Source organism: Capricornis sumatraensis, unplaced genomic scaffold (genome assembly GCF_032405125.1).
Source record: "Capricornis sumatraensis isolate serow.1 unplaced genomic scaffold, serow.2 scaffold13, whole genome shotgun sequence".
Taxonomy (NCBI): domain Eukaryota; kingdom Metazoa; phylum Chordata; class Mammalia; order Artiodactyla; family Bovidae; genus Capricornis; species Capricornis sumatraensis.
Genome location: NW_027184624.1, coordinates 2635797 through 2659250, shown reverse-complemented (window position 1 = coordinate 2659250; position 23454 = coordinate 2635797). Strand labels below are relative to the sequence as shown.

General features: G+C 37.3%; 1 protein-coding gene across 2 annotated transcripts in view; it reads right to left on the bottom strand.

Annotated features, from left to right (window-relative positions):
* LOC138072369 (lysozyme C, kidney isozyme) overlaps window positions 1-23454 on the bottom strand; it is a 55442-nt gene that overhangs the window by 31211 nt on the left and 777 nt on the right. The gene's annotated exons all lie outside the window — the stretch shown is intronic.

Below are 23454 nucleotides of genomic sequence, written 5' to 3'. Positions count from 1 at the left end.
TTTTTTCTTATTCTTGTCTCCTAAACTATCTGTAGTTACAAATATCTAAACAGGTATATTTGGTACATGCAGAAGTCTGTCAGCATAATAAGCAAATGTTTTAAGTTAAAGTCTCTGGTAAATTACACTTGTGTTCTTGTACTGTTTAGTATGATTTTAGTAAATCATAAGAAAATTGATGGCTGCACAAATTAACTTTTTTCAGTAATTTTTAAACTTTCAGATTTATAAAATGTAATCATTGTTGCAATTCTTAGTGTTTTATATTTCTAAAATATGGTTGTTTCATGATAATCAAATATAAGTTATATTGGAAATATACTCGTCAAAAAATACTCCATATTTTTTATATTTTCACTAGCTATACCTAGACAACATAAAGGCAGCTATTATTTTTTAATCAACAGTGGTTGTAAATATTCTATTTTACTTTCTTAGTACTAGACTATAGCACCAAGTGATACACTTACTGTTCTATTTCTGATATTACGATTTCAAGGCAGTTGTAGAAAATGCTTTAGTAGATGTAATAGTCAAAGAAGAGTCGCTAGAATTTGGAAAGTCATTTTGTAGTTTAAGGGGAAAATTAATTTTGTTTTGTTGTTTTAACTTTTGTTTGCTTTTCTCAAAAGTCCCTTCTTAACTAGTGAGCCCAAAATGTCAGGCCTGTAATCCCAGCTAGAGCTTTACCAGGTGTGTGTACTTCCCGGATCACACAGTTCAATGAGCTGTATTATCTGTCTCTGCACAATCTCTTCTGAAGTCAGTTGCTGATGCTGTAATCATAACCCTTGAAATGTATGGGTAAATAAAAGCTCCTTTATCAGAAATGTATGACTACTCACTTTCTCAAGAGACTCTCAATGGCAAAATTGTGGCAAAATGAGAAATTTCTTCCCTCCTATTTATTTGAAAACAACAAATTATAGTCATGATTTCAAGATTTCCTTCCAGGGCCTCATTAAATTGCCTCCCATGTCATAAAAAACCTCTTGTGAAAGATGCTTCCGGAGGAAACTTGTCACATTAAACTGTCAGTCAAGTCCTCTTCTCAAGTTTTGCTACTGTCTTTTGATCCAAGAGGAGCCACGGAGATGAACCATCTCTTCCTTAAGATTATTTAATAAATAATTTTCCATCCATTACTCTTATGCATAATAATCAGCAGCACTCTACACTATACAGTCTTGTATGTAGAGCCTACTTTAGATTGGGATGTGGAATAGACATTTTAGAATACTAAAATCATTTCCATACAAAAAGCCAAATTGTTAACCTAGCAGGAGATTTTGTTGTGTTTGGTTTGTTTTCTAAAGACGGAGACACACTAGATAAAGCGTTGTTCATCTCTTCCATGAACCATAAAATTAAAGGAGATAACTGGGTTTCCCACACTTGATTCTTTGTCTCTGCAATAGAATAGGTTTTTAGCATTTGAGCAGCTTAAAGCCATTTGGTTAGTTTTTCCATATACTTTCTTTAAAAATCACTCTTCAAAAGTGCCAAGTTCCTGATTTTGAAACTCTAATCATTTGGTTTTGACCAATTGTGTGGGAAGAAATATAAAATAGTTTTTCTTCTGTTCAGCCATATTTTCTTTGGCCAATGCCATTTCTGTTTTCTTGGTTTATTCTTTCTGGATTTTTCTAAATCATTACCCTTCATACTGAATATTATGGGGGAAATATGAGCTTAATATTTTTTTTTTCCAAAACCAGTCTTTTGATAAAGGGCAAAGTTGAAGGCCAAAATAGACAGATAGCTCAATCAACAGATTGATTTGTACCTCCACTAGTTTGTTCCTCCACCAACATAGGCTACATTATATTTTCAGTAAAAACAGAATTTAAGACATTAGTAATAGAAGTGAACAATTCATTAAGTGTTTGATAGGTTCTCATTCTAGTTTATATATTAATCTTTAAAAATATTAACTACTGACTAGCTCACACAAAATGGAACTTTTTAGAGGGAATTTAAGCTGATTTTTCTGTTCAGAAATTTTATAGTTAGTTTTCAGATCAGATTCATGATTTTCTCTCCTATGTTCTTTGTCTTACTTACACTGTTTTATCTCAGGGTACAACAAAGAACAAAATTAACAGTGCCTTAAATGTGAGAAAATACAGTGGGTCCTCATCATTTAATTCTTACAAGAATATTTTGAACTGAGTGTTTTTACTTTCATTTGCAGATAAGAAGGTTGCAACTTGAATGGCCTATGTAACTTGCTCAAAGTCATAGTGCAGAGCCCTGAGGTTCAAACTCAAACTTCTTTTATTCCAGAACCTAAATTCATAACTAAAATACTAACTCCTAAAAGCTATGTGGACATCCTAGTGGGCATTAGAAAGGTGTCAAAGAATGTTAGAATCAGACGAAATATTAGTGAGCATGTCATTTTAATATGGATAAATAGAAGTTTACAAAGGCAATGACCTTAATGTCATATTTTTGTTTAACGGCAGAAGTCAAATATCTTCCTATTTAAGTGCTCACTGAAAATAATCTCAAAATCATTATTTATAATTTTATTTAAAATCCTTTTTGACAGTATTACTTCTATAACGTAGAAAAATCTTATGGTTGTTATGTATGTATTTTCTTTTTGCTGCTCTAGTCTTGCATGTATGCTAAGTTGCTTCAGTCATGTCTGACTCTTGGTGACCCTATGGACCAGAGGCTCCTCTGTCCAAGGGATATATCTCCTGCATCGGTAGGCAGGTTCTTTACCACTAGTGTACCTTGGGAAGCCTACTGGGTTAATCAACTTAAAAATAAGTCTTTTGTCACAGAAGAAATTTCTAATTCCCAAAAAAGTTGATTTCCAACATGACAATTTGGAACCTCATGGGAAAGACTTGAAAGCCTGGCTTGTGATAATTGATTTGATTCACAAAAATTACTTATCATCTTTTTTTCAATAATTGTTGCTTAAACATTAGGTAAAACAGACAAATTTGCTTAAGTAAATGTTATATCTCAAAATTTTCAGCACTATACTGATTTACAATAATTTTTCTGAGTTTAACCTCTGTTAAAAGGCAGCCATTCATTAAAAATCATTGCTCCCTCCATAACAATAAAGCAAATAATGAGTGTGTGTGTACACCCACCTGTTTGTGTGTATATGTTTATATACACATATATATTTGAAGATATTCAATAGTTGCAGATGTAAAGAATTCTAAAAGTAAGATATAGAGAGGAATGAGATCTTGAGTAAATAAAGGAAGATTGTTGGCAATTCCCTGGTGACACTTGCTGAATACAAGCATAGAGGAGAAAGATCAGACCTAGCATAGTGAGAGGTAATCTGTTGGAGTAAATAGAATCCAGTAGAGTTTTCCACAGCTGTGTAGGTGACATGAATGACTGGAATCTGGCGGAGCTAGTTTTTTCTTCCTATAAGACTTCACTCACCCAGTAAACATTTACTAAGAGTGTGGCATTATAGAATGCTGGGGGACAGACTGAGGAAGAAGAGGAATCTTCATAAGTCTTGCACTTTAGTTCCAAAGTCCTGCTAGAAGGATGTGCCTATAATAATATCTTATGGATATCAATCTTTAGACATTTGAAAGCCGACATGAATTAAACAAAAGTGGCGAGACTGGGCACATTCAGGGCGGTGAGGAAATGTAGATCAATGGAACAGAAGAGAAAGCCCAGAAATAAACCCATGCATCCAGGGTCAATTAATCTACAAGAAAGGAAGCAAGACTCTACAACAGAGAACAGAGAGTCTCTTCAATAAATGGTGCTAGGACAACTAGACTGTAAAAGAATTACATTAGAACATTCTCTAATATCACACACAAAAATAAACTAAAAATGGATTCAATAGCTAAATGTAAATGTAAGACCAGACACTATAAGACTCCTTAGGAAAACATAGGCAGAACACTCTGACATAAATGGCAGCATAACTTTTTGGATCTGTCTCCCAGAGTAATGGAAATAGAGGAAAAACAAACATATGGGACTTAATTAAACTTAAAAGCTTTTGCATAGCAAAGGAACCCATTAACAAAACAAAAAGACAACCCATAAAATGGAGAAAATATTAGCAAGCAATGTGATCTACAAGAGATTAATCTCTAAACTATACAAACAGCTTATATAGCTCAGTATATTTTTAAAAAGCCAAGCAAAATATGAGGTCCAAATAGACATTTCTCCAAAGAAGCCACACAGATGGCCAAAAGGCACATGGAAACATGTTTAACATTGAGAACTATTAAAGAAATGCAAATTAAAAGTATAATCAGGTATTATATCATCTCAAGTCAGAATAGCCATCATCAAAACGTCTACAAACCTATTTATGAAACAGAAATAGTCACAGATGTAGAAAACAAACTTTCAGTCACCAAGCAGTGAAGGGGAGAGAGGGATAAATTGGAAGATGGGGACTGACATGTATACAACACTATATATAAAACAGGTGAGTAATTAGAATTTACTGTATAGCATGGGAGCTCTACTCAGTACTCTGTAATGACCTCGAAGGGAAGATAATCTACAAAAAGAGTGTTTATATGTATATGTATAACTGAATAACTTTGCTATACAGCAGAAACTAATACAATATTGTCAATCAACAATACTCTAATAAAATTAATTTTTAAAAACACACAAATAAGAAATGCTGGAGAGGCTGCTGAGCAAAGGGAGCCCTGCCACACTGTAGGTGGAAATGTAAATTGGTGCTGTCATTATGGAGAATAGCATGCTATGTGCTAAGTTGCTTCAGTCAAGTCTGACTTTTTGAGACCCCATGGACTGTAGTCCCCCAGGTGCCTCTGTCCACAGATTCTACAGGCAAGAATACTGGAGTTGTTGCCCTCCTTCAGGGGACCTTCCTGACTCAGGGACGGAACCCATGCTTCTTATGTCTCCTGCACTGGCTGCTGCTGCTGCTAAGTCGTGTCAGTCGTGTCCGAATCTGGGCAACCCCATAGATGGCAGTCCACCAGGCTTCTCTGTCCCTGGGATTCTCCAGGCAAGAACACTGGAGTGGGTTGCCATTTCCTTCTCCAACGTATGCAAGTGAAAAGTCAAAGTGAAGTTGCTCAGTCATGTCCGACTCCTAGCGATCCCATGGACTGCAGCCTACCAGGCTCCTCCATCCATGGGATTTTCCAGGCAAGAGTACTGGAGTGGGGTGCCATTGCCTGCATTGCCAGCCCGGTTCTTTACCACTAGCACCACCTGGGAAACCTGGAAAACAATACTGATGTTCCTGAAAAAAACTAAAAGTAGCATTACAGTGTGAAGCTACAATCGCAGCCTGGGTGCATATCCAGAGAAAACCATAATTTGAAATGCACCCTCAGTGTTAACTACAGCACTGTCTACAAAAGCTAACATATGAAAGCAATCTAAATGTCCACTGACAGATTAATGGATTAAAAAGATGTGATATATTTGTAAAATGGATTGTTGTGTGTGTGTGTGAAGTCACTCAGTCGTGTCTGACTCTTTGCGACTCCATGGACTGTAGCTTACCAGGCTCCTCTGTCCATGGGATTTTCCAGGCAATGGTACTGGAGTGGATTGCCATTTCCTTCTCCAGGGGATATTCCCAACCCAGGGATCGAACCCAGGTCTCCTGCATTGTAGACAGATGCTTTACCCCCTGAGCCACCGGCTGACATAATGCAATTTACAGCAACATGGAAGCACCTAGAGATTACCACACTGAGTGAAATAAGTCAAAGAATAACAAATATTGCATAATATTGCTTATAAGTGGAATTAAAAATAAACCATGGTACAAATAAATGAACTTATATACAAAACAGAAACAGACCCATAGACAAAAATACAAACAAACAAACAAACTTACAGTTACCAAAGCAGAAAGGAGGGGAAGATAAATTAGGAGTTTGGGATTAACATAGGCAATGGCACCCCACTCCAGTACTCTTGCCTGGAAAATCCCATGGATGGAGGAGCCTGGTAGGCTGCAATCCATGGGGTCGCTAAGAGTCGGACATGACTGAGCGACTTCACTTTCACTTTTCACTTTCATCCATTGGAGAAGGAAATGGCAACCCACTCCAGTATTCTTGCCTAGAGAATCCCAGGGACAGGGGAGCCTGGTGGGCTGCCATCTATGGGGTTGCACAGAGCTGGACACGACTGAAGCGATTTAGTAGCAGCATGTATAAAATATATAGCCAGGAAGGACCTACTGCACAGCACAGGGAACTATATTAAATATCTTGTAATAACTTATAACGGAAAAGAACCTGAAATTCTTTTTCAGAGTCACATATATAAATATTTACATGCATATATATGACAATTCAATCATTTTGCTGTATACCTGAAACTAACAAAACACAGTAAATCAACTGTATTTCAATTAAAAAGGAACACAATATTCACAGAAGAATTAAAAAGTTCTAGCGAACTGAAGAAAAAAAAAAAAGGAAGTTAAATTGCAACCCACTGCTGCCATGGCTCATCTCCTGAATCAATCGATACATAATCAGTTTCTTATCCTAACTGCCAGAGAGAATGCTCTCTTGCTGGGATGGGGGACAGATATTTCTTTGTCTGTTTGTTTGTTTGTTTTTTAATGTATAATACCTGACATACAACCACAAATTTCAAAACACGTAAAGAAACAGAAAAATGTCAACCAAAATTAAGAGCAAAAATAAAAAATAGAAGCAGACACATAGCATCGCAGATTAGAACTTCTGAAAAGGAATTTTAAATGTCATTATACATATGTTAAAGAAATATAGGCAATAAAGACAATAACTGAAAAAATAATCATTTAACAAAGAAATGGAGACACAGAAGAGAAAATAAATTGAATACTGTACAACTGAAAAATAAGGTGTTTGGAATTAAAAATTTTTGAACAGATTTAACAGAAGATGGGCAGCAGACTGAAGCTTCAGTGAATTTGAATTAGGTCAAGATAACTTATAAAGACAAAAGCACAGAGATAAAAAGAATGGGAAATAAAGAACATAGCATCAAATAACTTCTTCCACCAACATATAAGTTGTAATATCAGTAGAACCCATACTTTTCCTTTCAAAACTGATGCATACAATAATATGTCAGGGGAGAATAGTCTTTAACAGTCTTTTTCTTCTCTCTCGTCCTCAAGGAGAGGGATGTGACATCATTTTTTTTTCTCTCAAATATAAATTTCTTGAGTATATTCATTAAACTAACATTTAGGAAATTTCTACTGTGGCATCGGTTCTGGAGATATATAAGTCAGTAACTACTATATGGTAGAATGGTGGAGTATGTAGATAAAGCAGCGAGCAAAATAACGATACTCTCCACGTGCATGCACTTTACTTTTAAGCAAAATGAGACAGAAAATGAAACTGTGTGTATGTGTGTGTGATCATAAGGGTTTAAAAACAGTCAAGTAGTAAAAGGAGATATCATATGCACAGGGGATGGAGGAGTGTGTAATATTTGAGATAGTTCATCTGGATATGCCTCCCTGGTGACTTCACATGTGAGTAGACACTTCAATAAAGTTAGCTGACATTCAGACCATGAAGATACATTGGAAGTGTTTTCAACAGAAGGGATGATGAGTGTCAAGACAGTGAACCAGAGGCATTTACGCTGTGTTGGAAGGACAGAGTGTACAGCCTGGTTAGTGGAGAGATCAGGGTGCAGCACAGTAGGAAAAAAAAGGAAAAAAAGGTTAGCTGGAGATAGATCATCAAAGGAAGCTGAACCAGATAAGACCTTGACCTGTACTCTAAAGGATGTGTGGGGGGTAATCTATCTGGCATATTTGAAAACAAAACTTTCTCCTCTTTCGTAGAAAGACAAAATGAAACAGGTAGAAATAAGAACAAAGAGTAAGAGTCCGGTTAAAACATGTTCATGGCTGGGCTAGGATGGTGATAATGGAAGTGGAGAGATGCAATCAGAATTTAAATATAATTTTTAGATAGTATTAAAAGCATTTAAGTATGGATTCAATGTGAGATAAGAGCAAAAAAAGGAATACATGAGTTACCCAATGGCTGTTTAAAATGTTAGTGGGTACAAAATTTTCATCTTGTTTGTGAATTGCCAATAGTTTCATAGAAATGCTTTTGAAAGGAAAATTTTGAGTCAGTGTAAAAAGAAAAAAAAAAAAACGGTTGACATAATTACTGATGTTGATCATGTGTCAAATTGAAGAAAATACTGGGATATACACCATGTATTTGTAATCCTTCAATTCAGTTCAGTCGCTCAGTCATGTATGACTCTTTGCGACCCCATGAACTGCAGCACGCTAGGCCTCCCTGTCCATTTCAACTCCCAGAGTCCACCCAAACCCATGTCCATCGTGTCGGTGATGCCATCCAACCGTCTCATGCTCTGTCGTCCCTTTCTCCTCCTTCCCTCAATCCCTCCCAGCATCAGGGTCTCTTCAAATGAGTCACCTCTTCACATCAGGTGGCCAAAGTATTGGACTTTCAGCTTCAACATCAGTTCTTCCAGTGAACACCCAGGACTGATCTCCTTTAGGATGGACTGCTTGGATCTCCTTGCAGTCCAAAGGACTCTCAAGAGTCTTTGCCAACACCACAGTTCAAAAGCATCAGTACTTCAGTGCTCAGCTTTCTTTATAGTCCAACTCTCACATCCATACATGACCACTGGGAAAACCATAGCCTTGACTAGACGGACCTTTGTTGGCAAAGTAATGTCTCTGCTTTTGAATATACTGTCTAGGTTGGTCATAACTTTCCTTCCAAGGAGTAAGCATCTTTTAATTTCATGGCTGCAGTCACCATCTGCAGTGATTTTGGAGCCCAGAAAAATAAAGTCAGCCACTGTTTCCCCTGTTTCCCCATCTATTTGCCGTGAAGTGATGGGACCGGATGCCATTTTAGTTTTCTGAATGTTGAGCTTTAAGCCAACATGTTCACTCTCCTCTTTCACTTTCATCAAGAGGCTCTTTAGTTCTTCACTTTCTGCCATAAAGGTGGTGTCATCTGCATATCTGAGGTTATTGATATTTCTCCCAGAAGTCTTGATTCCAGCTTGTGCTTCCTCCAGCCCAGCATTTCTCTTGATGTACTCTGCATATAAGTTAAATAAGCAGGGTGACAACGTACAGCCTTGACGCACTTCTTTTCCTATTTGGAACCAGTCTGTTGTTCCATGTCCAGTTCTAACTATTGCTTCCTGACCTGCATACACGTTTCTCAAGAAGCAGGTCAGGTGGTCTGGTATTCCCATCTCTTTCAGAATTCTCTTGAAGAATTTTCCACAGTTTCTTGTGATCCACACAGTCAAAGGCTTTGGCATAGTCAATAAAGCAGAACTAGATGTTTTTCTGGAACTCTCTTGCTTTTTCCATGATCCAGTGGATGTTGGAAATTTGATCTCTGATTCCTCTGCCTTCCCTAAATCCAGCTTGAACAGCTGGAAGTTCATGGTTCACGTATTGCTGAAGCCTGGCTTGGAGAATTTTGAGCATTACTTTACTAGTGTGTGAGATGAGTGCAATTGTGTGGTTTTTTGAGCATTCTTTGGCATTGCCTTTGTTTGGGATTGGAAAGAAAACTGTCTTTTTCCAGTTCTGTGGCCACTGCTGAGTTTTCCAAATTTGTTGGCATATTGAGTGCAGCACTTTCACAGCATCAATTTCCAGGATTTGAAATAGCTCCACTGGAATGCCATCACCTCTACTAGGTTTGTTTGTAGTGATGCTTCCTAAGGCCCACTTGAATTCACATTCCAGGATATCTGGCTCTAGCTGAGTGATCACACCATCATGATTATCTGGGTCTTAAAGATCTTTTTTGTACAGTTCTTCTGTATATTCTTGCCACCTCTTCTTAATGTCTTCTGCTTCTGTTAAGTCCGTACCATCTGCCCTTTATTGAGCCCATCTTTGCATGAAATGTTCCCTTGGTATCTCTAATTTTCTTGAAGATTCTCTAGGGCATCAGTGACCCTACTTTGCTTTCATTTATCTACAAAACTGTCAAATATTTAGTTTATTCTTCCACATATTCTTCATTGTTTTATTGAGATAAAATCTACATAAACTGAAATATGCAGACTTTAACTTGGTGATTTTTCTCAAATACACACACACACACACATACACACACACACACATGCAACCGCACTAAAAGATACAAGAAAATTTTTAAGAAAGATATTGTTTCTTCTATCTCTGGCTAGTCTTAACTTCCCCTTTGTATTTACTATTTAGATTTTTACTATTCTAGATTAACTTGGCCTGGATTCAGTTGATTGGTCTGATTTTTTTCACTCTACGTTTTGAGGTTTATCAATTTTGTTTTGAGGATCAGTTAGCTTAAGTTTTTAAATTAATGTTAAGTAGTGTTCTCTCTCAAAAAAAAAAAAAAAAAAAACAAAACCCAGTATGTTTACCTGTTCTCTTGTGGATTGGTATTTGAGTTGTTCCAGTTTGGGGATATTTAAAATAAAACTGCAATATATATTTCTGTACAAATAAGATTCTTCATTTTAATTTATGATGTTTTCTTAGCAGGATATAAAAATTAGGTCTCATAAAAAATAAATTCATAATTGTACTGTGCTCAGCTGTGTCCAACTCTTTGTGAGCCTTTGGAGTGTAGCCAACCAGGATCCTCTTGTCCATGAGATTCTCTAGACAAGAATACTGGAGTAAGTTGCTGTTTCCTCCTCTAGGGGATCTTTCTGACCCAGGAATCAAACTCACTTCTCCGGTATCCCCTCCACTGAAGGATGATTCTTTACCTGGTGAGCCATCAGGGAACCCCAGATAAGCCAGAATCTTTAAAAGGAAACCCCTCTTTCTACACTAAAATAAAAATTATCTTAAAAAGGAGAAACATGGAAGAAAAAAATAACTTTCAGGTGGCTTCCTAGAAACAATCTTTTTTAAAGAAATGAAAAAATCGCCTCTGAGTGTTTGCAGCCATATTTAGCTCTTGCACAGGTTTCACGTTACAACTGATGCCATTGGGGCGTTCTGAATATATTCAAACTGGTTTTTAATTTTAAAGTTTTGGATTGCTTGTTTATTCAGGCACACAACTGAAGCAACACCAAATCTTTTCTGGAAATGGATTAATGTTTAAAATCACCCCCCATAGTTTACCATACATGCTAAAGAAAATATCGCCCACCTTCTACTACACACACATACACAAAGAACATACTCGGGGAGAAAGGGTACCATGAGTGAGAGTTGATAGAAGCAATAAACTGAAGAATTAGACTCACAAAGTTTGAAGATACTGTAATTATCAGATAGAGATCATGAAAATTTTGTTTATTGTTGTTGAGGAAATAAAAGAAGGAACTGAATAAATGACTGAAAAAACAAAAGACAGAAAAAATGACCAGACAAATTGAAAATATAATATCTAAAAGAGAAAATAGAACAGGTAAAAGAGAAAAACTATAATTGTTAAAAGGTAAATCTCAGTACATAGACTAGCAAGAAAAAAGACATACTTAAAAAGTAAAATTTGTAAGCTGGAAATTCGTTTTTCTAAGGCTACCTAGAATGCAGCAGAGAAGGATAAAGAAAAGGAAAATGTGAAAGAAATGTTAAGAGACCTGGATAATACCATGACACTTTCTAATATACAGTTTCAGAGGGATAGAATAGAGAGCACATAAAAAGGAAATAGATGTATATCATCTCTCAAAATTACAGGCTGGCTTGCTTTCCCTTACTCACAATTTTTGAAATTGAGACATCATTCACATCACTTAAAATTTACCCTTTATGAGTATCTAACTCAGTGGTCTTTATTTATAAAGTTGAACAGTTAGCACCATCTAGTTCCAGCACATTTTCATCGTCTCCCAACAAATGGGGCTTTCTTGGGTGACTCAGTAGCAAATAACATGTCTGCCAATGTAAGAGTCATGGTTGGGAAGATCCCCTAGAGAAGGAAATGGAAACCCACACCAGTATTTTTACCTGGGAAATCCCATATACAGAGGACCCTGAGGGCTACATACAGTCCATGGGATCATGAAAGAGTCGACACAACTTAGGGACTAAAAAAGAGATACTATTCCCATCGAGAGTCACTCTTCATTCCATTTTCTGTCTATGTGGAATTATCTATTTTGCACATCTCAAATATATGAAATCTTTACATATGTGATCTTTTATTTCCTGTTTCTTTCACTTAGCTCAGGTCACGAGCTCCTTATTGCAAAAATCATGCTTAAATTGAAGAAAGTACAAGAAACCACTAGGTCACTCATGTATGACCTAATCTAATCATTTATGATTATACAGTGAAGGTGATGAATAGATTCAAGGGATTATATCTGGTAGACAGAGTGCCTGAAGAACTATGGACGGAGGTTCATAACACTGTACAGGAGGTGGTGAGCAAAACCATCCCAAAGAAAAAGAATTACAAGAAGGTAAAGTGGATGTCTGAGGAGCCTTTACAAATGGCTGAGAAAAGAAGAGAAGTGAAAGGCAAAGGAGAAAGGGAAAAAATATATCCAACTGAATACAGTTCCAGAGAAAAGCAAGGAGAAATAAAAAGCCCTTCTTAAATGAACAATGCAAAGAAGTAGAAGAAAACAAAAATAACAGAATGGGAAAGACTAGAGATCTTTTCAAGAAAACTGGAGCTATCAAGGGAACATTTCATGCAAGGACGGGCACAGTAAAGAACAGGAACAATAAGGACCTAAGAGAAGCAGAAGAGAATATTAAGAGGTTGCAAGAAAGCTGAGCTCCAAAGAACTTATGCTTTTGAACTATGTTGCTGGAGAAGACTCTTGAGAGTCCCTTGGACTGCAAGGAGATCCAACCAGTTCTTCCTAAAGGAAATCAGTCCTGAACATTCATTGAAAAGACTGATGCTGAAGCTGAAACTCCCATACTTTGGCCACCTGATGGAAAGAACTGACTCATTGGAGAAGACTCTGATGCTGGGAAAGATTGAGGACAAGGGGACGATAGAAGATGAGATGGCTGGGAGGACAAGGGGACGATAGAAGATGAGATGGCTGGGAGGACAAGGGGACGGTAGAAGATGAGATGGCTGGGAGGACAAGGGGACGATAGAAGATGAGATGGCTGGATGGTATCACCGACTCAATGGACCTGAGTTTGAGTAAGCTCTGGGACTTGGTGATGGACAGGGAGGCCTGGTGTTCTGCAGTCTATGGGTTCGCAAAGAGTCAGACACAACTGAGCAACTGAACTGAAGAATACATAGAAGAAGTATACAAAAAGGTCTTAATGACCCAGATAACCACAATGGTGTGATCACTCACCTAGAGTCAGAAATTTTGGAGTGTGAATTCAAGTGGGCCCCAGGAGGCATTACTATGAACACAGAGGAGGTGATGGAATTTCAGCCGAACTATTTAAATTCTAAAGGATGATTCTGTTAAAGTGCTATACTCCATATGTCAGCAAATTTGGAAAACTCATCAGTGGCCACAAGACTAGACAAGGTCAGTTTTCATTCCAATTTCAAAGAAGGGTAGTGCCAAACAATGTTCAAACTACTGTACAATTGCACTCATTTCACCTGCTAACAAGGTTATGCTCAAAATCCTTCAAGCTAGGCGTCAGCAGTATGTGAACCTAGAAGTTTCAGATGTACAAACTGGGTTTATAACAGGCAGAGGAAGCAGAGATCAAATTGCCAACTTTCACTAATCTTAGAAAAAGCAAGAGAATTCCAGAAAAACATCTACTTCTGTTTCACCAACTATGCTAAATCTTTTGACTGTGTGGATCACAAAAAACTGTGGAAAACTCTTACAGAGATGTGAATACCAGACCATCTTACCTGTCCCTTGAGAAACCTGTATATAGGTCAAGCAGCAACAGTTAGAACTGTACACGGAACAACAGACTGGGTTGTTGCCACCCTGGTTATTTAACTTCTACGCAGAGTACATCATGTAAAATGCTGGGCTGGGTGAATCACAAGCTGGAATCAAGACTGCTGGAAGAAATATGAACAACATCAGATATGCAGATAATACCACTCTAATGGCAGGAGGTGAAGATAAACTAGAGAACCTTTTCTTGAGGGTGAAAGAGGTGAGTGATAAAACTTGCTTAAAAGTCAACATTCAAAAAACTAAGATCATGGCTTCCAGTCCTATCAATTCATGGCAAATAGAAGAGGGAAAAGTGGAAACAGTGACAGATTTTATTTTCTTGGGCTTGAAAACCACTGCAGATGGTGACTGTGGCCATGAAATTAAGACAATTGATCCTTTGAAGGAAAACTACGACAAATCTAGACAGCATATTAAAAAGCAGAGATATCACATGGCCGACATTATTTGCATAGTCAGAAAAATGGTTTTTCAAGTAGTGATGTTCAGATGTGAGAGTCAGACCATAAAGAAGGCTGAGCAAGGAAGAACTGATGCTTTTGGATAGTGGTGCCAGAGAAGACTCCCGAGAGTCCCTTGGACAGCAAGCAAGGCTTCCCTGGTGGTTCAGTAGGTAAAGAATCCACCTGCAATGTGGGAGATCTCAGTTCGATCCCAGGGTTGGGAAGATCCCTTGGAGAAGGGAATGGCTACCCACTCCAGTATTCTGTGACCAGAGAATCCCATGGACTATAAAGTCAGATACAACTGAATGACTTTCACTTTTACTTCGGACAGCAAGGAGATCAAACCAGTTAATCCTAAAGGAAATCACCCTTGAATACATACTCACTAGAAGGACTGATGCTGAAGCTGAAGCTCCAATACCTTGGCCACCTGATGCCAAGCGTTGACTCATTGGAAAAAAACCCTGATTCTCCAAAAGACGGAAGGAAAAAATAGGGGACAGCAGAGAATGAGAGGGTTAGATAGTATCACCAACTCAATGGACATGAGTTTGAGCAAACTCTGAAAGATAGTGAAAGACAGGGAAGCCTGGCATTCTGCAGTTTGTTAGGTAGGACATAGCGACTGAACAACAACAACAACAATTTGTAAAATTCATCCACACTGTAGCAAGTATCACTTCATTCCCTTTAGTGGCTGAATACTTTCCCATTGTATGGATATACCACTGTTTACTTCTCCATTAATCAGTGAGGTTCATCATTTGGGTCATTTCCACTTTTTGGTTACTGTCAATAGGGCTATTGTTTTGTTTGGTCTGATGGACATTCTACTCCAAAGCTTTAACTAACACTCTCTCAATACTAGTTTTTAACAACTATGCCTGGCCCTAAACCTTAAACGTATGTTATGATACTGGGAGCCACGCCCTAGGCAGTATGTGTTTAGATGTAATGAAATACATACATTCCATTATGTATGTATTTGTGGAATAATGTATGTAATAGTGGAAGAAATGTATGTAAAAGTGGAAGAAAGTATTTAAAAGTGGAAGAATACGTACTTCCACTTTTATAAATTCATGGGGTCACAAAGAGTCGGACACGACTGAGTGACTGAACTGAACTGAACTGAAGGGGCATCTCTGTGTTGGCATTTAGGTTGGATGTAAATATACTTAAAATATCCCATGCTTTCACTAACCTCATGGTCTTTCAAAGCAAAAAATTTAAAAACCTAAATAATTTTAACTCCTACTGAAATGTGTCCTGAAATAGATTTCTTACTGCTCTCTAAGGAAATCACAATACATTATCAATATTTTATTGTTTTTATTTTCTTCCTTGGAAGTCTGTGAAGAAGTCTGTACAAAAAATCAAACAGTTTTTTAAATCTTTATCAAACAAAACTATTTTAATGAATCTTTATTCTTTGTTAGAGATACTCTATCTGCTCTATGCAGCATCTGATTGAGAGAGATTTTTAATTATGCTAAGACTCATTGGAAAAGACTCTGATGCTGGGAGGGATTGGAGGCAGGAGGAGAAGGGGACGGCAGAGGATGATGAGATGGCTGGATGGCACCACTGACTTGATGGACGTGAGTCTGAGTGAACTCCGGGAGTTGGTGATGGACAGGGAGGCCTGGCATGCTGCGATTCATGGGGTCGCAAAGAGATGGACACGACTGAGCGACTGAACTGAACTGAAGGTACAACTGAGAGTCCCTTGGATTGCAAGGAGAACCAACCAGTCCATCCTAAAGGAGATCAGCCCTGGGTGTTCATTGGAAGGACTGATGCTAAAGCTGAAACTCCAATACTTTGGCCACCTCATGCGAAGAACTGACTCTGATACTGGGAGGGATTGGAGGCAGGAGGAGAAGGGGACAACAGTGGATAAGATGGCTGGATGGCATCACCGACTGGATGGACAAGAGTTTGGGTGAACTCTGGGAGATGGTGATGGACAGGGAGGCCTGGCGTGCTGCAATTCACGGGGTTGCAAAGAGTCAGACACGACTGAGCGACTGAACTGAACTGAACTGAAGGTACAACTGAACCTAACATGAAGCATGAAAGACATGCTTCGCTTTCAACTGCAGTCTTATTTCTGTCCTAGCTCACAAACTTTCAAGCCTAAGTCAGAATATGCTGTCTTTTCTCCTTCACTTAACATCTGATGTGTACAACTGAAGCATGAACAGCTGGTACTGATCAGAACAGGCCAAGCACTCAAAAACTTACATCAGTGGAGCAATGCCGGGGGTCAGACGTCCTTGGCAAAACTCACTAAACATTTTTGTAAAATTACTTACAGATTCATCAAGTTACCAGTAATATTTCTACATGGATGAGATCCAAAACACATTTATGTGCCTGTTGATGTGCTTTTCAAACTCAAGCAAAAAGTAAATAGTTGCCCAATCAGCATTACTGAAAATATGGGACCTGAGAGAAAGGTGGATAAGAGGCAAATTAAGTGAGAGGGGGAAAATAAAAAGGTATTCCCAGAGAGAGCTATTCTAGATGTCACTAGGATAACTTTTAAAAAGAAAATGACCTTGAAGGTCGGAAGTTCATTTGAGAGGGGGTAAAAGAAACAGTCAGGTCTGTGATCCAGAATAAAAAGGAAATGGAAGTGCTTTTATTTTGCCCCTAGAGCAATGGAAATTTATTGTGTGTATTTGGATATAGATTTTATTTTATTTTTTACTACCCTGGTGGGTGAGCTGAGCAAAAAAAAAAAAAAAAAAAAAAAACAAAAAAAAATCCATTTTATGACATTATGGACCTTTTAGACAGAGATTTAGGCCACTGGCAAGAAACATTAGTTTATTTGGGCAAAAGGTTAGTCCAAAGATAAGGCATCTTTCTCACTGGGCTGGCTTACCAAAGGGACTCTTCTTTTCCATACACCTTGAAACAAAGGGAAGGGTAAAAATTCTTAGGAAAATAAAATCTATGTTAGTTCTGTGAGACAGTGTGTTGTCACTGAGTACACAAATCTTGTTGGCTTACTTATAAAATAAGCAAATCAGATAGGGAAAGCTGTGAAATTAAAGCTTAAACTCAGGATGCGTTTTGTTTGTATTTCTTCAACAGGCTTCTGGGAAAGTAAACTCGTCTTTGATTTTCTCTTTGCTCCTCTCTTTGCTTGCTTTTCCTGTTGTTGTTCAGTTGCTTGGTTGTCTCTGTCTCTTTGAGATCCCGTGGACTGCAGCACGCCTGGCTGGCTTTGCCCTCAAATTATGGCAATTGTTTACTGTTTGAACGCATTTCTCTTTGAGAGACAGGATTATGTCTTTTTTAAAAATTATTCCCAGTGTCTGGCATATAGTAGCTGCTCAATAAATATACAGACTAAATCATTCATTTGCAGCAATCGAGATTACGAAAAGGCTGTCCTACAAACCATACTAGTTGAGATTAAGATCATTATTCCTTATTTAGAATCTTTTCTCTGAGAGCATGTAAATCCCTTGGGTTTGGGAGAAAAGAAAAAAAAAAAAAAACTGGAAGAGTTCAGTGGATTGGCTTTCCTTGAAAGACAGCCAACACTTTTTTCTCCTGATCCATAATTAGAATAAAGTAAGGACAGCCATTTAGATGTTCTTTCAGCAGTTCCTAAATTAACCCAGACTCACAAGAGAAGGGGGAGGAAGAGACTGGGAGGGAAAAGAAGGAGAAGATAGAAGCAAAAAGAAAGGGAAGCAGAGGAGGACAGAGGAGGATTGGCTAAGAAATCTACTGCTGTGTTTGTCTGAAGACATTAGCACTTTTTATTTAATTGTACTTTTGGTCCCAAAATTTATTTTTACCACATGTGCCTTGTTTTAAACTAACTCCCAGAACTGTGCCACAAAATATTCCTGCTTCAACATCACACCTGGGTCCAGTTCAAGAACCTAACTACTTCTAGTCCACATGCTAAAGCCTTGCTCTCATATGCCAGGAAAAATAGCCAGTGCCATTTAACATCTGGACCCAATGTACTCTCTTTACTAATTTATATTTGTGTAATATTTTATTTACCAAAAGATAAAATCAGTAAAAGTAGATAGTGAAAATCATTTAGAAATTTTAATGAAAATCTGAATATAGTAAGCACAGATTTATAATTTATACTTTCATGATTTTAATGTTATATATGCCTAAAATGGAAAATATCTTTTAAATGCAACTAACTGCCCATCAGCAGTCAGGCATGAACCTGGGATGTATCCATTCTGTAGTACATATTCTGTATTTCAAATACATATTGAATAGGTTCTAGCTTATCATTAATCCTGGTTCTTACTGAATTTGCATCATCAAAATGCAACACTTAAAAGCAATTTTTCAGTCTCTTGGATGATATAATTTTGGTTGTATCTTCTTTGCTCTATACTTAAGACCATTTTCAGTTTTACATCTATAAACACAATTTAGAATGATCAATGAGTTTTTAAATTTCCTCATGACTTTCTCCCCCAATCACCTTTTCTTACACATCTGTCTTCAGCATTTGCTGATTACAAACTGTATCAGGTAAGTTTGGTGCAGAGATATCATAACAGGTGAAAGAAGGGTGTCACACATCTTTTAAATAAAATGGAATGGTCTTGTTTTTCTCACAAATATAGATGGTAATGTGCTTTCTGTGTTAACAGTTAACTATGAGGAAACCAAATATCTTTTTCATCCTTAAAATTTTATTTTGGATCATTATTGATTTTTGAATTTGAGAAAATTTATCCAGGACATCATAATCTGAATGTCTGAAATTTTTGCTTATGAAATGAATTTCACTGTCAGATTATAGAATGTTCCTAATCTGTCTGCATTAGGATTCTGAATCATCTCGCAGTTGTGAAATATCTTCCTCTTACAGTTTTCTTCAATTTGCCATTATGGACAGAGTATGAGAAATTATGAGTTCAAAGTTACATTCCACAAAAGAGTGGAGTACAAAGATGATGTCTCCAGTCCCCTTTTATATCTTCTCAAAAAGAGAACCTGAAGCATGAAACAGTAGTGATAGTTTATTTTAATAATTTACTATCCTTCTAGGTTCCTTAATTACTCTTGTGTTTGTTTATAATTTTTTTAAAGTATATCTGGGAATAATTGATAAGTAAGTTGACTCATTGGAAAAGACTCTGATGCTGGGAGAGACTGGGGGCAGGAGAAGAAGGGGACGACTGAGGACGAGATGGCTGGATGGCATCACGGACTCGATGGACGTGAGTCTGAGTGAACTCCGGGAGTTGATGATGGACAGGGAGGCCTGGCGTGCTGCGATTCATGGGGTCGCAAAGAGTCGGACACGACTGAGCGACTGAACTGAACTGAACTGAATGAGAAAATAATTCCTAGGATGATTAAATAGCAAACGTTTCAAGAAACAGAGAAAGATGAAATCACTAAGAACTCGTATCTCAAATATGTTAAAGGTTCCAATGGATTCAAATGATTATTACAAAACAGAGCTTTATTCTAGTTTCATAAAAATAGGTGTATCTTTCTCTTTATTTTTTGGAATAAAGAGAAAGAAAGAATAAAAGTCAAGAAATATTAATACTTGCAAATAGAGTTATTCCAAAATAATTAATAAACTAAAACTGGGTCATATGAACCTTAATGGTATATTGAGTTAATCAGATATTATAGCAAATACTTTAGAACAACAGAAATCAGCAGTATATATTTGTGAGTATGTTGAAACATACCACCCATTCTTACAATTCTGTACAATATTGGGACTAATACTCTGGTGTTCCATTTCCATTTTATTCACTGCAACATTCCTCATAAATCCAATTCAGCATCAGTTTTACTCTGGATCAGTCCTGAGGACTTTGATCTAGCTCACTGCCCCCACAGGTGGAAGAGTGTGAAAATCTTGATTTGGTAAACAACTTGAGCTTTTGATCTGAAAATAAATAGCTTCCACGGAAATAGGACCAAAATATATTTTATTTCTCTGGCTGTCTCTCTCGTTTTCACTCAGAAACTCCAACTGCATACAGATGACCTCTCTCCACATTTTATCTAGGAGCACCTAGTGGGTATCTCACACGTGCTGAAGAAAATGTCAAGTCTCTTTCAGGCATAGTGCTTCTTGGTACTTCTCTATTAGGAATAGCCATGGTCCTGGCAGGAATTGCTGGTCCAAGTGCACAGTTCTCTCATTGATAAAAGCAGCCCACAATTTCTTTATCAGTAGATGGTACAAGTCTAGAGGAATGAATGATGTCTATTTATTCTCTTTAATAATTGACTGGAAGGGTCCCGAAGGATTACTGCTTGGGCCCTAATGTGTTACAGAGTTCAGGGAAGCAATGTGTCCAGATTTTTCCTACAACTCTCTCTTGATTTCCTTTTGCCTGAGATAGGATTCCACAACATTTGGCAGGGCTGGCTTTGAGTAGAGGCCACCTGCAAATACTTTTTTTTTTCCTGAGGATGACTAAAAAACATCTAATTACTGCGTCTTCACTTACTTTTGTTATGTCCTGGTAGCTTTTCTGCAATCTCCTTGAAAATGGATGCCCATTAAATTCCCTTAACTAACTGGTTAGATATGCAAATTTCATTACAACATTCTCTTTCCTTTTGGATAATTCAGACAATGTACAAAGCTAATGCATGTGGTGCGCTCATCCAAACATTTGCCAAAAAGGGCCCACATTTTATAAAGGCAGTGGTGCAAAAGAAAAGGCAATGTCTTAAACTGCAGTCCCTCTGTAGTTAAATCTAAAGGAAACATATGATTTTTTTGTCAATAAATGTTATATATTCTTATGTCAGAATTTGGAGGAAAACAAAACATGAACGAAAATATGGCCTGTGTCATACTATGCTCATGATTATTAACCCGAGCTGAAGACAGATATAGAGAAAAGAGATGGAATGGTATTTTAAATTTGAAATTCATTTGTCTTAACTGTTTATGCTGTGACAATATTTTGGTTGATTCCTTTTAAGTTGAATAAAAATAATTATGTTAAATGTTCAGTTTTACAAAATTGGCATCACATTGTAAATTTAGCTTTATATTCTCCTTTTTCACTTAAATTTATATTTGAGCATTTTCTATGTCATCAAACATTACTTGAAAATACATTTTAATGGCTTCATAATAGATTATTTTAAAGAAAAAATACCACATTTTTAACTAATCTCCTATTGTTAGACACTTAAATTGCATCCAATTTTTCATTATTATTAAAAAAAATTATAAACAGTATTCTATGTAAGTTTTTGACTGAGTATCTCTGATTGTTGGTTTCTCTGGGATGGATTTCTTGGAATAGACTTACTACTCAAAGTTTATGGTATTTCTAAGGCTTCTGAAGATACGACCAGCTTGCCCTCCCAAAAGGGGTTTATGTATTTACAGTTGGTTAAGTGCCTTTCAAAGCATTGATTCTAAGTCCAAAAAACTTTTTAAACTCTCTTCTGCCCCATTTCAGAGCTGAAGTGTCAAATCAGATGGTTCATTTATTTATCTGACTTACTTTCCCAGAAGCATGCAAAAATGTGTTTGTTCCGACAAATTCTAGTCTTTTAACATTTCCCATAGGTTATTAAGATAACATGACCTAATAAGAAAATTCATTTAAAGGTGACAAATTTTGCCTCTGGTTGGGTGACCCAACTTACTTAGAAATATTTTCTTTCATTTTTGAGTGCCTATTTTGAGCAAACTTGCCAAGGTCCACACAATTTTGGAAGGGAAGGATTATTGATCCTGTTGTTTGTATGGACGTTGAAGATGACACTGAGAAAGCTTTGTCCCATATGACATATATAATACATGGCAGAGTCATGATTCAAAACTCAGGTCTAATCCTATAGACTGGTAGAAAACATTTGCAAATGATACAACCAACAAGGGCTTAGCTTCCAAAATAAACAGATTGCTTCTACAATTCAGTAACAAATAAACAACCAATCCAATTGAAAAGTGGGCAGAAGACCTTAATAGACATTCTTCCAGAGAAGACAAACATATGGCTAACAGACACATGAAAAGATGCTCATCAGCGCTAATTATTACAGAGATGCAAATCAAAACTAAAACAAGGTATCACCTCATACTAGTCAGAATGACCATCATACAAAAGTCCACAAACAATAAATGCTGGAGAGCATGTGAAAAAAAGGGAACTCGCTTACATTGTTGGTGGAAATATACATTTGTGCAGTCACTATGGAAAACAGTATAGAAGTTCCACAAAAAACTAAAAATAGAGTTACCGTATGATCCAGCAATCCCACTCCTGGGCATAAACCCAGACACAACTATAATTCAAGAAGATGCCTGCACCTCTGTGTTCACAGCATCTTTATTCACAACAGCAAAGACATGGAGACAGCCTAAACATCCACGGATAGCTCTGTTTACAGGAGCCAAAACATGGAAACAACCTAAAGGTCCATTGATAGATAAATGGATAAAGATGTGGTGTGTATACAACGGAAGACTACTCAGCCATAAAAAAGAATGCAATAATGCCATCTGCAGCAACATGGATGGACCTAGATTATAAGTGAAGTCAGAAAGAGAAAGACAAATATCATATACTCTCACTTATACGTGGAATCTAAAATATGACACAAATTCACATAGCTAATAACCAAAATCAACTTAGATACAGAGTACAGACTTGTGGTTGTCAACGGAGAGGAGAGGTAGGGGAGGGAAGGACTGGGAATTTGGGTTAACAGATGAAAAGTATATATAAATAAATGGATAAACAATACGGTCCTATAGGATAGCACAGGGAACTATTCTCAGTATCTGAGATAAATCAAATGGGAAAGAATATTAAGATGAACATATATATATGCATATATATATATATATCTGAGTCAGTTTGCTATATAACAGAAATTAAACACAACATTTTAAATAAACTGCACTTCCTTAACTTTCTCGACAAGGTTAGGAGGGGAACATCAGAGGACTGTCAAGAGCTACAGCTGGGGCCGGCCCTAGGCTGCGTGTACTTCCCCAGTCCAAGCCGCTCAGGTTCGGCGCTCAGGCAGCCCTCAGAGGCACAGATTCGGCTGGGACTGCGCTTTGTGCCCTTCCCAGGTCCGAGTAGCTCAGGAGTTTGGCGAGCGCGATGGCCGCGGTTTGTCACCTTTTCTGCGGCTGCTG